Raw genomic sequence first — 15099 nt, 5'->3', positions numbered from 1 at the left:
CAACTGTCCTGCTCCTTCCTTAGGGTAGTGTATCCCTGGAGAGTGTTGCTTTGCTGAGTTTGTTCCCTGCCCGTTGGCGAGGGAAATTTCTGCCTTGGTGTAGCCTTCATTCCGGTAGGGTACAATGGCTAGAACCTGCCTTGATTAGGGCATGCTGACAGCTCGCTAGTTATAATTACCAACAAAAGCAGGCAGAGTTCCCTGAGATCACAGAGCCTTCTGTTACAGAAAACAATCTTACTTACAATTTTCCAATCTTCCATTCCCCTAGGATCCTCTCCGGCTTAGCTGCAAATGAATCTGAGATGGGCCAAAAGTAACCAAAGGAGGAAAAGTCAGGGTTATCCATCTACTTAGCCCAGATTTCAATATTATGCAAATTTATTTGTCAATAACAAGGCAGGACCAGGAAAGGACAGCAGAAGAGGCTGTTGAGTCTGGTGCAGAGAAATCACGTATGAGAGAGGGTGTGGGTAGATAGGAGAGTCAGGTTGGAAGCACTTGATCCCCCTTGTCCCCATTTTCCTTCTCCCCTTACTCTATAACTCCAAACCTGGTCTTAAACCTAGCTGCAACTCTGGCATCTACAGAAGATTAGAAATAATTCAATTCCACAAGCATTTATTAAGTACCTACTGTATGCCAGATATCTTGCTAAGTGCTAGGGATAAAGAAAAAAATGAAAGCTACCTTGGCTTTCAGTTCTACTGGTTGGGAACAATGGGTACATAGCTGTCACAATACACAATATATAAGAAGCAAATACAAGATAATTTTATAAGGGGAAGCAGCAATAGGGAAGTAGCTGCAAATCTCTCTCTGTCCCAGACAAATGAATCTAGGGCTGTAAAAATTCATAGAGTATTTCCCAAGGCCCTGAAGGATCCTTTCTGAACTGTACTTAATTCTTCTTGAACTAATCATGGAATTTCTTAAGCTTTGAGAAACACTTCTATTCTCTCTCGATCCCCCCTTTCCTTATCTTCGTTGCTTGTCTGGGGTTCTGGGTCACTTGAAAATGTGAACAATTGAAAGCTCAGAAGAAATCTCTTCACACATCTTAGAAATTCTGGATCAGGGGCTTCCTCCTCCTTTCCCACTTGAATACTTCTCCTGTTGACTGGGGCCACATTTTTGACAAATCTCTTGGTTACTCTTAGGACATTTTTGCTAAATGTTTTAGTTTTATTTTCTCTTTCTGTCATTGTCTATGCCAGGCTCTTCATATCTCTGAGATAAGGGTTGTCCAGTAATAGTCCCAAAGTAATTTAAGTGGCAGAAATTCCTATAGAAAACCTTTAAGGCCTTGCCACTAAGGGGCAGGGTGTAATAGGAATCATAGCTACCATGTGGGCTAGACTAGTTTTACCTTAACTGGTATTGAAACTGTCTTTGAGAATTAATTGGTTCAGGAGACTAAGACTTAGGCTGTTGACATTGCTTCCTGCTGACCAAAGTACAAAAAGCCAGTCATGAGGTGCCCGAAGCATCTCTGACTAAAGTGTCAGCAGCTTCTGCCTGACAGACCAGCATGTCTAATACAGAGGGAAGAAAACTCTACCCAAATGCACCAATAATGAGCCCATGTTGAATATCTTTTCCTTTCTTTGGCCAAATAAACCTCTGTTAATGTTAAGAGTTTTAGGGGTGCATCATTTTTTTTCCAGTATTGAACCTGAACTATAAGACCGGGCCTATAACTTCCCTCATTCTGAACACCAACATTAATTTTTTTTTAACACAACCTAAATTTGAAAAGCTTTTTAAGCTACTGTATTGAAGGTCACTAAACCTTCTCTAGATGTTTTTCACATGGTCTCTTATATAGTCACATTCTCGTACAAGAAGCACTTTTATACTTTGGTTTTTCAATCCCGATATATCTATATTCACATATTACATAAATTTGTGTGTATATATATGTACACACACACACACATGCTTATACATATATAATCCCATCTATCTATATTGAACTTCATTTTATTAGATCTGTCCCATCATTTCTGTCCATCTTTTTAGATATTGATTCCACTGTCTAACATGTTGTCTATCTTATCCATATTTAAACCTTTCAGAAACTTCATAAACATATTAATGATGCCTAAATAATTTATGAAAATATTGAATACAACAGCTTAAGAGACATTCCACTAGAACAGTGGTGTCAATTCAAATAAAAATGGAGGTTACTAAGCCCAACATAAGGAAGACTGCAGGTTATATATTGACTCAGACAACCATGTATTAATATTATTTATATTGTATTGCATTTTTATTTATTTTGCTAAATATTTCCTAATTACATTTTAATCTGGTTCAGACTCGACACGGGAACATGGGCTACAATGTGGCCTGCTGGCCATTGTGTTTGACCTCTCTGTACTGCAGTCATCTCTTGCCAAGCTGACATTGATTGTAATCACTACTTTTCACCCAGTTCTAAACCCACATAACTGTGCTGTTATATCTCTCCACTTTATCCACAAAGACAAGAATGCAAGAGATCTTGTCATGATGAAATCTAGGTATAGGAAATCTGCCAGACCAGCATGTGGCCAGTGGCCAGCACTGACCATGTGGCAGCCAAATATCCCTGGCCAAAAAATTCTTAGTTTTACATTACTTTTTTTTTTTAAAGTTCTTATCCATTTATTGCTGGCAAATTTATATTATCAAGTCTTGGTTATAGTGATTATAAAATGCTACTTGGGTTCACTTTTTAAAACTTATATATTTTATTTTAAATTTTGGAACAAAACAACCACTTTACATAACACAATATTATAAAAAAAGGTGATTGCACATGAGACTGCAAATCTATTATGTACAACTTGCTATTCCAATCTATAGTTTGACATTTCTTATTGTTAATGAACGAATGCTGGAGGAAACAACAAACCTACAAATACCATGGTCTTTTCCAGGGGAGAAAATATCAAGCAAATGGCTATGGCGGAATACTTTCAGAGTATTACTATCATCCTGAAATCAAAGCTAAAAGAGAAAGACATGTTTAAAGCAATTCACTCCTATATAATAAGACTTTAAATGCACACTTTCAGAACTATGAAACTGATCATAACAGATTTGGAAAGCATCCTAACAAAAACCCTCACCCTACTGAGGAAATGTAGGGCTTCTCACCCCAAGACTATAGAAGCTATAACTATAGAAGCTATGGAAAAAGTGATACTTCTTTGCCAAAAAAGATTGATAGACACAATTTTAAAGCACATGGATATGACTGAAACAACAAGTGTATTACATCTTTCTGTTTTCTAATGAGCTGGGCATTTTTTTTTTTGCTGATTTGGTAAGATTTGTGGCATCATTAAACTGTATGAAATGACCATCGTTGTTCCTATCTATGCATTCATATTTATGATTTATTTAATGCTGAATTATTGGAGAAAGCATCTAGGGAGAACAAAGTGGTAAACAGTTTGGATGAAGAAGGGGAATAACAGTGCTAGATGGAAAGATGTCCATTCTAATTCAACCATCGAGGTTAATAAGTTTAATCTTTTTTTTTTTTTGTTGAGGCGGGGTGTGAGGCAACCTGGGTTAAGTGACTTGCTTGGGGTCACACAGCTAGTAAATGTCTGAGGCTGGATTGGAACTCAGAATCTCCTGACTCCAGGCTGGGCACTCTATCACTATGCCACCTAGCTGCACCTAAGACGAATCTTTTAAAGAAGGTGTTCTGCATTATTGAAGCTATTACTCACCAGTTAAAATTTTCCAAGTTTGGATGCCGACAAATTGGTTTGACTTTTATACATCTTGCATTTCGGAACAAGGGCCCACGCTGAGGCAGCATTTTAATAAACAGTCAGCAATCTAGGTAAAGGGGCTTAAACTAAACAATGATAATGCTTTATAAAGGAAGTTAAGCGAGAACTTTTGATTCATGAAGTTAGTAATTGTTCTCCCTGGTGCAGATGTTAACATCTGCTCACCCATACAGCATAAAACTAGTTAAAGAGATGACTCAACTCTTCCAATGAAGAGTTGGACCCTTTTCTGCATATGGCTAATCACACTTGCCTCCTTCTACCAGCTCTACCATCCTACCTCCAGCTCTGCACCATATGCCCCATCAGAGACTGCTGGCGGAATGTATACATGGTCACAGAAATATAGAAGCTGTTCCTCTATGCACTCCCACCTGTTAGGGTTTGGGGGTTCGGTGAAGAGAGATGGTGTGTTGACCATTATATATAGAGCTAATCATGACATCTATAGTCTGTAAAATTTATAAAGTTCCTTTCATGTTACAACTTCATGAAGTATGTAGTATAAATATTATTATTCTCCTTTTACAGATGAGGAACCTGGGCCTTAGTGGCACAAAGTGACTAGTCTATAGTTAAATAGCAAGTGCTGGAGCCAGGATTCAAACCCAGGGAATGTTTAAAAGTAAACAAAATCCTTTAAGGGGTTCAGGACTCTTACCCATCTATTTACCAGCCCCCAGAAACCAGGCCTTAGAGATTTAACCTTTTGGTGCCTGGAGCTCCTGTCTTCGGGCCCCCTCTCACCCAATTGCTACTTGCCTCAGTTTCTCTAGTTCTCTTCTCTAGCCATACTTCATTTCACTAGCTGGCCAGATCCTTATTATCTGCTTTTACTCTCTGTCCCACGACCATCCCGCTTTCCACGTCTTGAGCCATAATCAAACCAGCTCTGTCACTGGTCTTGGAAAATATGTGTCCATCTTCTTCCTTATGACTCCACATGTAACTGTAGGGTTTATGAAGTGCCTTGTAACTTTCCAAACCACAATATCTTCTCCTGGTTATTGGTGTCCTATCTGTGTTGTCTCCCCCATTAGAATGTAAATTTCTTCTTTTTCCTTTGGTGAGGCAATTGGTGTTAAGTGACTTGCCCAGAGTCACACAGCTAGTAAGTGTTATGTGTCTGAGGCTGGATTTGACTCAGGTCTTCCTGACTCCAGGGCTGGTACTCTATCCACTGTGCCACCTAGCTGCCCCAGAATGTAAACTTCTTAAGGGAAGGAACTAGCTTTACTTTTGTATTATTATCACAATGTTTGGATAAATAGTAAGAGCTTAATACATTTCTTTCACTCCTTCATTCAATAGTAAATTTTTAGATGGTATTTTGTTCTCGTTTTACAAATGACATACCTATGTACCTAGGTATGCATACATGAATATATATATATGTATATATACACATATATATGTATATATGTATATATATATGTATATATATATATATATATATATATATATATATAATCTATCCATCCACTTCATGTATCCATCCATCCATTCATCCATCAGTCCATCTGTCCGTCCAACCATCTATCTATCTATCTATCTATCTATCTATCTATCTATCTATCTATCTATCTATCCATCCTTTCAAAGTGATTTCATTTTAGTATGTAACCTATATTAAAGGTCAGCCTACAGTCAGAACAATACAAGTTAAAAACAAACATATGTTGGAGCCTTACTATAAGCCTAATTATGGGAGAGTAGCATTTGTTAGAAAGTGGGTTCTTAGGGGCAGCTAGGTGGTGCAGTGGATAGAGCTCCAGTCTTGGAGTTAGGAGGACCTGAGTTCAAATCTGGCCTCAGACACATAACACTTACTAGCTGTGTGACCCTGGGCATGTCACTTAACCCCATTGCCTAGCCCCCCCCCCCAAATAAATAAAGTGGGTTCATTATGGTTCCCATTTAATGGGATTTAGTTAGTGAAGAATTATGCATTATCTTTAGAGGTCGTCTCACCTATACAAGGCAGCCTCAAGGCAAAACTCTCAGGACAATCCATCGTATCTCTACAATATATCCCAAATACTTACAATATATCTATAATATATCTCTGCAATTTATCTACCTTTACAAATATCTGTCCCCATGTTTACATTGCTACTGATACTATCCCAGGTCAAATGCTCACTACTTTTTGCTTGGACTGTTGTCGACAGATCTGATAGGTACATTTTTCTATGTTCCCCTAAGTTACTTAAGATATTACCCTTTATATCTAAATCATGCCCTATTTTGGCTCTATTTTGGTATATATAGTGTGAGATATTGTTCTGTGCCTAGTTTCTGCCAAACTGCTTTCCAATTTCCCAGCAGATTTTATCAAATAGTAAGTTCTTGCCCCCAAAGCTTGGATCTTTGGGTTTATCAAACACTAGATTACTATGGTGGTTTACTTCTGTATATTATGTACCTTATCTCTTCTACTGATCCACCAGTTTATTAACCAGTACCAAATTGCTTTGAGGATTATGCCTTTTTTTGAATACTATTTTGTTTTTCCCAATTACACATAAAATCAATTTTTAGCATTTTTTAAAAAAATTTGAGCTCCAAATCTTCTTCCCTCCTCCTTCTCCTTGAGAATACAAGTAATTTGATACAGGTTATACATGTGCAATCATGCAAAACATTTCCATATTAGTCATGTTGTGAAAGAAAACACAGACCAAAAAAACCCCCAAACAACCCAAACACCATGAGAGAAATAAAGTGAAATACACTTCGATTTGCATTCAGACTCTATCAGTTCTTTCTCTGGATGTGGATAGCAGATTTTCATTATGAGTCCTTTGGAATTGTCTTTGATCATTGTATTGCTGAGAATAACTAATTCATTCACACTTGATCATGATACAATATTGCTGTTATTGTTAACAATGTTCTCCTGGTTCTGCTCACTTCACGTTGCATCAGTTCATCTACGTCTTTCCAGGTTTTTCTGAAATCATCCTGCTCCTCATTTCTTATAACACAATAGTATTCCATTACAATCACATACCCACACCTTGTTCAGCCATCGCCCAACTGATGAATATCCCTTCAATTTCTAATTCTTTGTCATCACGAAAAGAGTTGCTATAAATATTTTTGTACAGATAGATCTTTTCCTCCTTTAAAACGTCTCTTTGGCATACAGATCTGGTGGCAGTATTGACAGATCAAAGCATATGCACAGTTTTATACCCCTTTGGGCGTAGTTCCAAATTGCTCTCCAGAATGATTGGATCAGTTCGCAATTCCACCAACAGTACATTAGTGTCCCAATTTTCCCACATTCTTTCCATCATTTATCATTTTCCTTTTTTGTGATATTAGCTAATGTGATATGTGTGACGTGATACCTCAGAGTTGTTTGAATTTGTATTTCTCTAATCAATAGTGATTTAGAGCATTTTTTCATATGACTATAAATAGCTTTGATTTCTTCTTATAAAAACTGCCAGTTCATATCCTTTGATCATTTAGCATTTGGGGAATGACTTGTATTATTATAAATTTGACTCAGTTCTCTATATATTTGAGAAATGAGACCTTTATTAGAGACATTTGCTGTAAATTCTCTCCCACGCCCACCCCCAGCTTTCTTCTTTCCTTCTAATCTTAGTTGCATTGGTTTCATTTGGGCAAAACCATTTTAATTTAATGTAACCAGAATGATCCATTTTACATTTCATAATGCTAATGCTCTCTGTCTCTTGTTTGATCATAAATTCTTCCCTTCTCCATAGATCTTATAGGTAAACTATCCCATGCTTCCAAAATTTGCTTATGACTCTCTGTATCTTGTTTGGTCCTAAATTCTTCTCTTCTACATAGATCTGCAGATAAACTATTCCTTATTCTTCTAATTTGCTTATGCTATTACCATTTATGTCTAAATCATATACCCATTTTGACCTTATCTGGGTATATGATGTAAGATGTTGGTCTATACCTAGTTTCTGCCATACTGTTTTCCAGTTTTCCCAGCAATTTTTGTCAAATAGTGAGTTCTTGTCCTCAAAGCTTGGTTGGGTCTTTGGGTTTATCAAACACTCCTATGGTCATTTACTACTGTGTATTTTGTACTTAACCACCACTCCATTTCTTAGTCAGTACCGGATTGTTTTGATATTTACTATTTTGTAATATTGTTTGAAATCTGGTATTGCTAGGCTGTTTTCCTTCACATTAATTGATTCCCTTGATATTCTTGACCTTTTTGTTCTTTCAGATAAATTTTGTGATTATTTTTTCTAGCTCTATAAAACAATTCTTTGTTAGTTTAACTGGTGTGGCACTGAATAAGTAAACTAATTTAGAGCTGTCATTTTTATTATATTGGTTTGGCCTGCCCATGAACAATTAATATTTCTCCAATTCTTTAGATCCATCTTTATTTGTGTGAAAGTATTTTCTAATTATGTTCTTATATTTCCTGAGTTTGTCTTGGCAGGTAGACTCCTAAGTAGTTTTTTTAAATGGAATTTCTCTTTCTATCTTTTCCTGCTGGGTTTTGTTGGTAATTATAGAAATGTTGATGATTTATGTGGGTTTATTTTATATCCTGCAACTTTGCTGAAGTTGTTAATTGTTTCAACTAGCTTTTTAGTTGATCCTCTAGGGTTCTCTAAGTATACCATAATAAAACAATTCATAAAAATAATCAGCTTTTATATAGCACTTTAAAGTTTGCAAAGAATATTCCATGTGGTAACTCATTTGATTCTTACAACAATCCTAGGAGGTAGATGCCATTCTCATCCTCATTTTATAGTTGAGAAAACTGAGATAGATGTGAAATGACTTGCTTAAGATTACATAGCTAATAAGTGTCTGAAGCTGCATTTGAACTCAAGTCTTCCTGACTCCAAATTCCTCTCTCCCTTTACTGTGCCACCTACTTAGCTACTGTTGTATATTCTCTTTGTCTGTCTGTCTCTGCCTCTCTATGTTGTATAGAACAAATTTGAGAATTTGATTTTTCATCTCTTCTGTTTTCTTACTATGTGGCCTTAGGGGCTTGATCTCACCTTCCTAATATGCAAAATAAGGGTGACAATCCTTGTATAACCTAGCACACATAGGTTTTATGGGCATGATATTAATACTATTTCTCTGAGTTCATGGTATTTTTAATATGAAAAGGAATTATCAATCTTTCCTATGCTAATATACTAATCTATGTATTTGCTAGTAAATGCCTGTCTAAAGGAGTGATTTTATGGTAAATCAGTGTTCTTATTAGGAAAGGGTAAAGAGAAAGTTTTTGTAAAATACTCAGGTATCCAAAAGAGATTTTGTTGAAAGAAGTTCGTTACATTTGACTGAAGACATATTTTTGCCAGGAAATATTGGTTTGTATCTCTTCTCTAAGGCACTATTGATGTTGCCCTATGGTAATGAGGGATAGAATATAATAGTCTTCAAATAATTATAAACAAATATCACAGAAGAGAATGGAAAAGGTGTGTGATAGGTGGGTGTGACAATGATGCAACATCTAACCAGTGAGGAACCTTGAAGCAGAACAGGTGTAAATGAAATCTGCAAAGAGCTGTGTGATAGGAAGAGAAGGCTGTTCGGTCACATGGCAAGGGTGAGGGAAGATACATAGGCAGCCAGAGAGAACTTCACTAGTGCCTCTGTGATGTCAGGGGAAGCAGAAGCCCTCTGGCATGTTGGGTGGATTCCTTGTGGCAAATGAATGGGAGGGCTTAGACCAGATTTCTACTGGATGGACAGTTATGGATAAGTTGTGATCTGCATTGTTGGAGGCTAATGTTTTTAACAACACCCAAGAGATCGCAAATCCATTTAAATATTTAAGAATATTTGTTTCCCAGAGTGTGGAAACTCTTTCACCTGCGCAACTTAGTCTTAGAGAGTTTGTGGTATCACTGAGAGGTTTAATGACTTGCCCATGGTCACAAAGCTATTATGTGTTAGAGACAGGATTTGAACCTAAGCCTTCCTGACTCAGCATCAGGTCCTCTGTTCATTATTACACCATGTAGTCTTGAGTTGCTTTGAGGGTCCTCTGAGTCCAGGGGATGACTGGATTGGAACGGAAGTTGGTGAGGTGGTAAGGAATGTGGGGAAGGAGGGTCTTTGAAGGTCAAGTTGAGAGATTGATTTTAATACAATATGGAAATACTGGAATTCTCTAAGCAGGAACATGATATGTTGAAGTTATTTCTGTGGAATATTATATTCTCAGATGTGTATAATGTGATGGGAGCAGAGAGATTAGAGGTAAGTCTTTGAGAGTAAGTGAACTGAACCTAACTTTGCAACCTGTTCCAAGGTTTCAAGCTACCATAACCAGCATCATTCCTTTCCAGTGTATCACAGTGGGCTGGGCTGGCATTCCCATAATGTCTGGACCAGCACATACCTCTTTTCCCTTGTAGAACAGGCACTTGTAAATTGGTTTCAGCAGCCTCTAATGATTAAGGCTCAGAGTTAGGTTGGATTTTTTGCTACAAAAAGGTTCCTTCCTAGAAGTTAGGGATTGTTAACATGGGAGTCTGTGAGCTTGCTTTTAAAATATTTTGATTACTGTATTTTGAGATAATTGGTTTCCTTTGTAATCCTGTGTATTTTATTTTATTCATTTAAAAACATCATTCTAAGAAGGTGTATTGGGGGCTTCACCAGACTGCGGAAGGGGTCTATGATACAAAAACAGTTGTTTCCTCCCATCAGTCTTTAAACAGATAGGTGTTTGCTTTTCAGTTAGAATATTATTTCTTTTTTTAAAAAATTTTTAGGCAATTGGGGTTAAGTGACTTGCCCAGGGTCACACAGCTAGTAAGTGTCAAGTGTTTGGTCTGAGGCTGGATTTGAACTCAGGTCATCCTGACTTCAGGGCCGGTGCTCCATCCACTGCACCACCTAGCTGCCCTTAGAATATTATTTCTTGTCCTTTCTAGCCAAATCCTGTTTAAATCTCTCTCTCCCTCTAGGTTGCTTTGCCAAGCTAACCTCATACCCTAGCCGTATTTGGTTCTATTCTTCCCTCTAGCCCAAGTGATAGTACTTAGATATTTGGTTGTTCCTAATTCCAATCTGGGTTTGCATTCTGGCCATGCCTGAGCATTCTAGGCATGCCTAGAATTCATGCTAGAGATGCTTGAGTCTTATTTCCCCTGGACAGGATGGAGAAAAACCAGTGCTAATAAGCCCAGCTGAGTGTGATGCTATACCCAACGTACCCTCCAAGAATACCTGTGATGCTCAGTGCAATAGCCTGGGAGCTCCCTGAAAGAAGGGACTGAGTTTCCTCCTTCTTCTGGATGTTCCTGCTAGTAATTTCTCTCTAAGATTACCTTTCTTCTACTTTGTGTATCCCATATGTACATAGGTATTGACATGATGTTTTGTTTTGGCTCTCTCTCCCAGAGCCACCTGCTACATCAGTCTCTCAGGGTTCTTGGGCACCCTGAGGGTTTGTGAAACATTTCTCCTCTATCAACATCAATTTCAGCCCCTACTGCGTGTGTCCACCCCATTCCCTCTGCCCCTCCCCTGCTGTTAAAGGGGACTGTTGCTAAAACTCCAGTTTCATTTAATCGCTTAACATCAGTCAGCTTTTACAAAGGGATATTCACTTCAAAGATATCCCTAGAAATAATGTTTAAGCATCTCCCCTTCCCTTCCCACCCACCTGCCAAATACCTCTGGGTCTTACTTCCTTTATACCCTTTTAGTCTCTTGTGGAGAGACGGTAACAGCTCAGTACCTACATAGCACTTGTCCAACCACTTTTATATCCAGATGCAGCATGACCGCTGGATAAGTGCTTCTGCTGGGCTAAGGGTCCTGAAGATGACTCCCAAAGACCACTTCTTATCCAGGCACCGATGATGCTAGGCTCAATGCAAATTCCAACCTGGATTCTGACTCCCAGATTCCTGTGGTTGATTCTTCTTGCCAAGATCAGAGGCACCACTCCTTTCACCTAGAATAAGAAATGCTAAATGAAAAAGCCAAGGATTGGGACCAGTTTCTTGCCAGCCATGTGGCCTCTGAGGGAGGCAAGTCCCTAAGGCCCTCCCTTTTATGACCTGGCCTCTCACTTGTATCTGGGAGGGGACCAATCACTGAGCTCTCCCAGACGCAAATGAAACAAAGAGAAAGTAGTCGGAGCTTTTTGAATGCTTCTTTCACACGGTTTGCCAACCAGAACCAACTCTACTGTGTTCTACAATCTCTCCACATCACTTTCCTTACACATCATCCTGCTTCTCCTGGAAGCCATCTCTCCAGTGTCCTGCATGCAGAGAGACTGCATAAGCTGAGCAAGCTGCTTGCACCAACTTCCTCCCTCATTATATTTATATGTGTGCTGCACTGCTCCCTCCCTCCCCTAAAATATGGAGATTGGGGACAGGATTTCTATCTGTCTTTTTGTAGCACCTATTCACAGGAAACCTTCCTTAACCCCTCCTAATTCCAGCGCTTTCTTTCTGTGAATTATTTCTTATCTAACCTGTACATAGTTTGCTTTGTTTATATTTGTTTGCCCGTCTCCCCCATTAGATTGTAAACTCCTTGAGAGCAGGGACTGTCTTTTATCCCTTTTTGTATCTTTAGCACTTAGCCTGGCATGTGGTAGGTGCTTGACATATGTTTGTTGATTGATTTTATTTATGTTTGTGTTTATATTTGTTTTATATATTTTATTTATTCAAATATATATATTTATTATATATATATTTATGATATATGTTTATTGAGCGACCATACCCTAATTCAGTGAAAAGGTAGTCCTGGTCTGCATATTGAGAGGGGACCTCCTGGTGATTAGGTCATTTTCTTTTGCTCTTGGTTTGAGCTGAGGTATTTTTTCTCACTTTCACCTGGTTTTTCATCGTTTTAAATTGAATGTCCCATAGTCATCTCAAACCCAACATGTCCAAAACGGAATTTATTACCTTTCCCCCACAAAATTCCCTGTTCAAGGCACAATCTTCCTCCCAGTAAATCAGGTTCCCTACCTGGGTGTCATTCCTGATTCCTCAATCTCGTTTATCCTGCACATCCAATGCATTGCAAAATCTTGTTTCTACCTTCATGACATCTCTCATATATGCCCCTTCTTTCTACTCACACAGCCCAAACCCTGGTGCAGGCCTTCGTTACCTCACACCAGGACAATTACACAACCTTCTAACTGGCCTCCTTCCCTCAAATCTCTCCCCACAACAATCCATCCTCCAAGGTGTTGCCAAGGTGTTTTGTCCTAATATGTAGGACCTACCATGTCACCTCCTTGCCTGATAAGTTCCAGTGGCTCCCTTTTTATTATTATTATTATTTCTCTTTCTTTCTTTCTTTCTTTCTTCCTTCCTTTCTTCCTTCTTTCTTCTTTCTTTCTTTCTTTCTTTCTTTCTTTCTTTCTTTCTTTCTCTCTCTCTCTCTCTCTCTCTCTTTCTTTCTTTCTCTTTCTTTCTTCCTTCCTTTCTTTCTTTCTTTCTTTCTTTCTTTCTTTCTTTCTTTCTTTCTTTCTTTCTTTCTTTCTTTCTTTCTTTCTTTTTCTTTCATATCTCTCTCTTTTTAATTTCCATAGAATAAAATATATTCTCTTCTGTTTGACATTAAAGTTCTTTGTGACTTGGCCCTACCTCCCTTTCCAGTCTTCTAATACTTTTCTTTCCTCTCCACACTTTATTGTGTTATTGTTTTCTGTTGTTGATTTCTGGCCAATGCTACTGGCCTTGCAGTTCCTTGAAAGTAACACTGTGTTTTTTGCCTTGGCTGTCCTCCATAACTGAATATTCTGCCCTCCTCACTTTTGCCTCAATTTCTCTGGCTTCCTTTAAGACTCAGTTCAAATGCAGTAGCTTTTCCTCCCCCTTTCTAGCTGCCAGTGCCTTCCCTCTGGCATTACCTTCTATTCACACTGTATATCTTTTATGTGTCTAGTTATTTACATGTTCTCTGCCCTATTAGAATGTACACTCCTTGAGGGTCTAGTTTACTTTTCCTTGTATCCTCAGGGCTTAGCACAGTGCCTGGCACATAGTAAATACTGAAATGCCTTTTGGCTGATACATTCTAACCATTCCCTGATATCTCTTCCCTTTCTCCAAACTTTCTTTTTTTTTGGGGGGGGGCTAGGCAATGGGGTTAAGTGATTTGCCCAGGATCACACAGCTAGTAAGTGTTATGTGTCTGAGGCCGGATTTGAACTGAGAACCTCCTGAATCCAGGGCCAGTGCTCTATCCACTGCACCACCTAGCTGCCCCCTAACTTTCTTTTCTTTTCTTTTCTTTTTAAAGGCTATTGGGGTTAAGTGACTTGCCCAGGGTCACACAGCTAGTAAGTGTGTCAGGTGTTTGGTCTGAGACTGCATTTGAACTCAGGTACTCATGACTTCAGGGCTGGTGCTCTATCAACTGCGCCACCTAGCTGCCCCCTGCCCCTTAACTTTCAAAGAAGGAATTACATCATCAGTTCTAAAGCCCTCTCTTACCTCTAATATAAATTCTATTCTTAATGGGATCAGCTCTCCTTTATCTGTTATGGCCTCCTCTGTATGACCCTGATGAGTTTCAGACTGTGGACAGAAGAGGCAAGCCAGCAGAGGACTGGGGCATGCTCATTTATTCAGGTGAGGGTCTGAGAGCCCAGGGCCAAATCAAAATGGTTTCCAGATGACTGGTTGTTTGGTATCACTCATGCTGGTGCTCCCTCCAATTAACATGAATAAGCAAGTACTGATTGTGTTGCTCATCCATCTGAGATGGTACATTAGACATGACAGAAACTCTGAAGTAGGAGATTTTTGGCAATTTCAATTAGTCAGTTGTCACCAGCCTTTCCTGACCTTTACGTGTGGAGAGAGCCCTGTCTTGTCCTTGAGTATAGATAGGGATTCAGCAAGAGGAGCCCCCCACCCCACTCCCTGAACACCTTGACTATTGGGGAAGATAGGAAACATGCAGATGACACACAGACTGAGGCAGAGATGAGAACAGAGCCAGAAATAGACTGAACTCATAAGATTGTAGATTTAGAATTGAATGGGACCTTAGATATCAATTAGTCCAAAGTTCTCATTTTATAGCTAATGAAACAGAAGCCTACAGAGGTGGCTTTTTTTTTCTTTCAAAGTTGATGTTGAGTTTATATGAACTTTTGAAAGTATCATTCATAGGACAAAAATAATTTACTGAAGGAACTTCTCTACTATAATAATTAAAAAAATAACTAGCATGTAAACAATGCTTTAAAGTTTGCCAAGTGTTTTACATGTGTTAACTCATTTGATCCCCAACCACCCTGTGAGGTAGGTGCTAT

Source organism: Phascolarctos cinereus, unplaced genomic scaffold, assembly GCF_003287225.1.
Source record: "Phascolarctos cinereus isolate Bilbo 61053 unplaced genomic scaffold, phaCin_HiC Scaffold_1;HRSCAF=81, whole genome shotgun sequence".
NCBI classification, from domain to species: Eukaryota; Metazoa; Chordata; class Mammalia; order Diprotodontia; family Phascolarctidae; genus Phascolarctos; species Phascolarctos cinereus.
The sequence above is the reverse complement of the archived record's forward strand: the minus strand, read 5'-3'. Positions refer to the sequence as shown.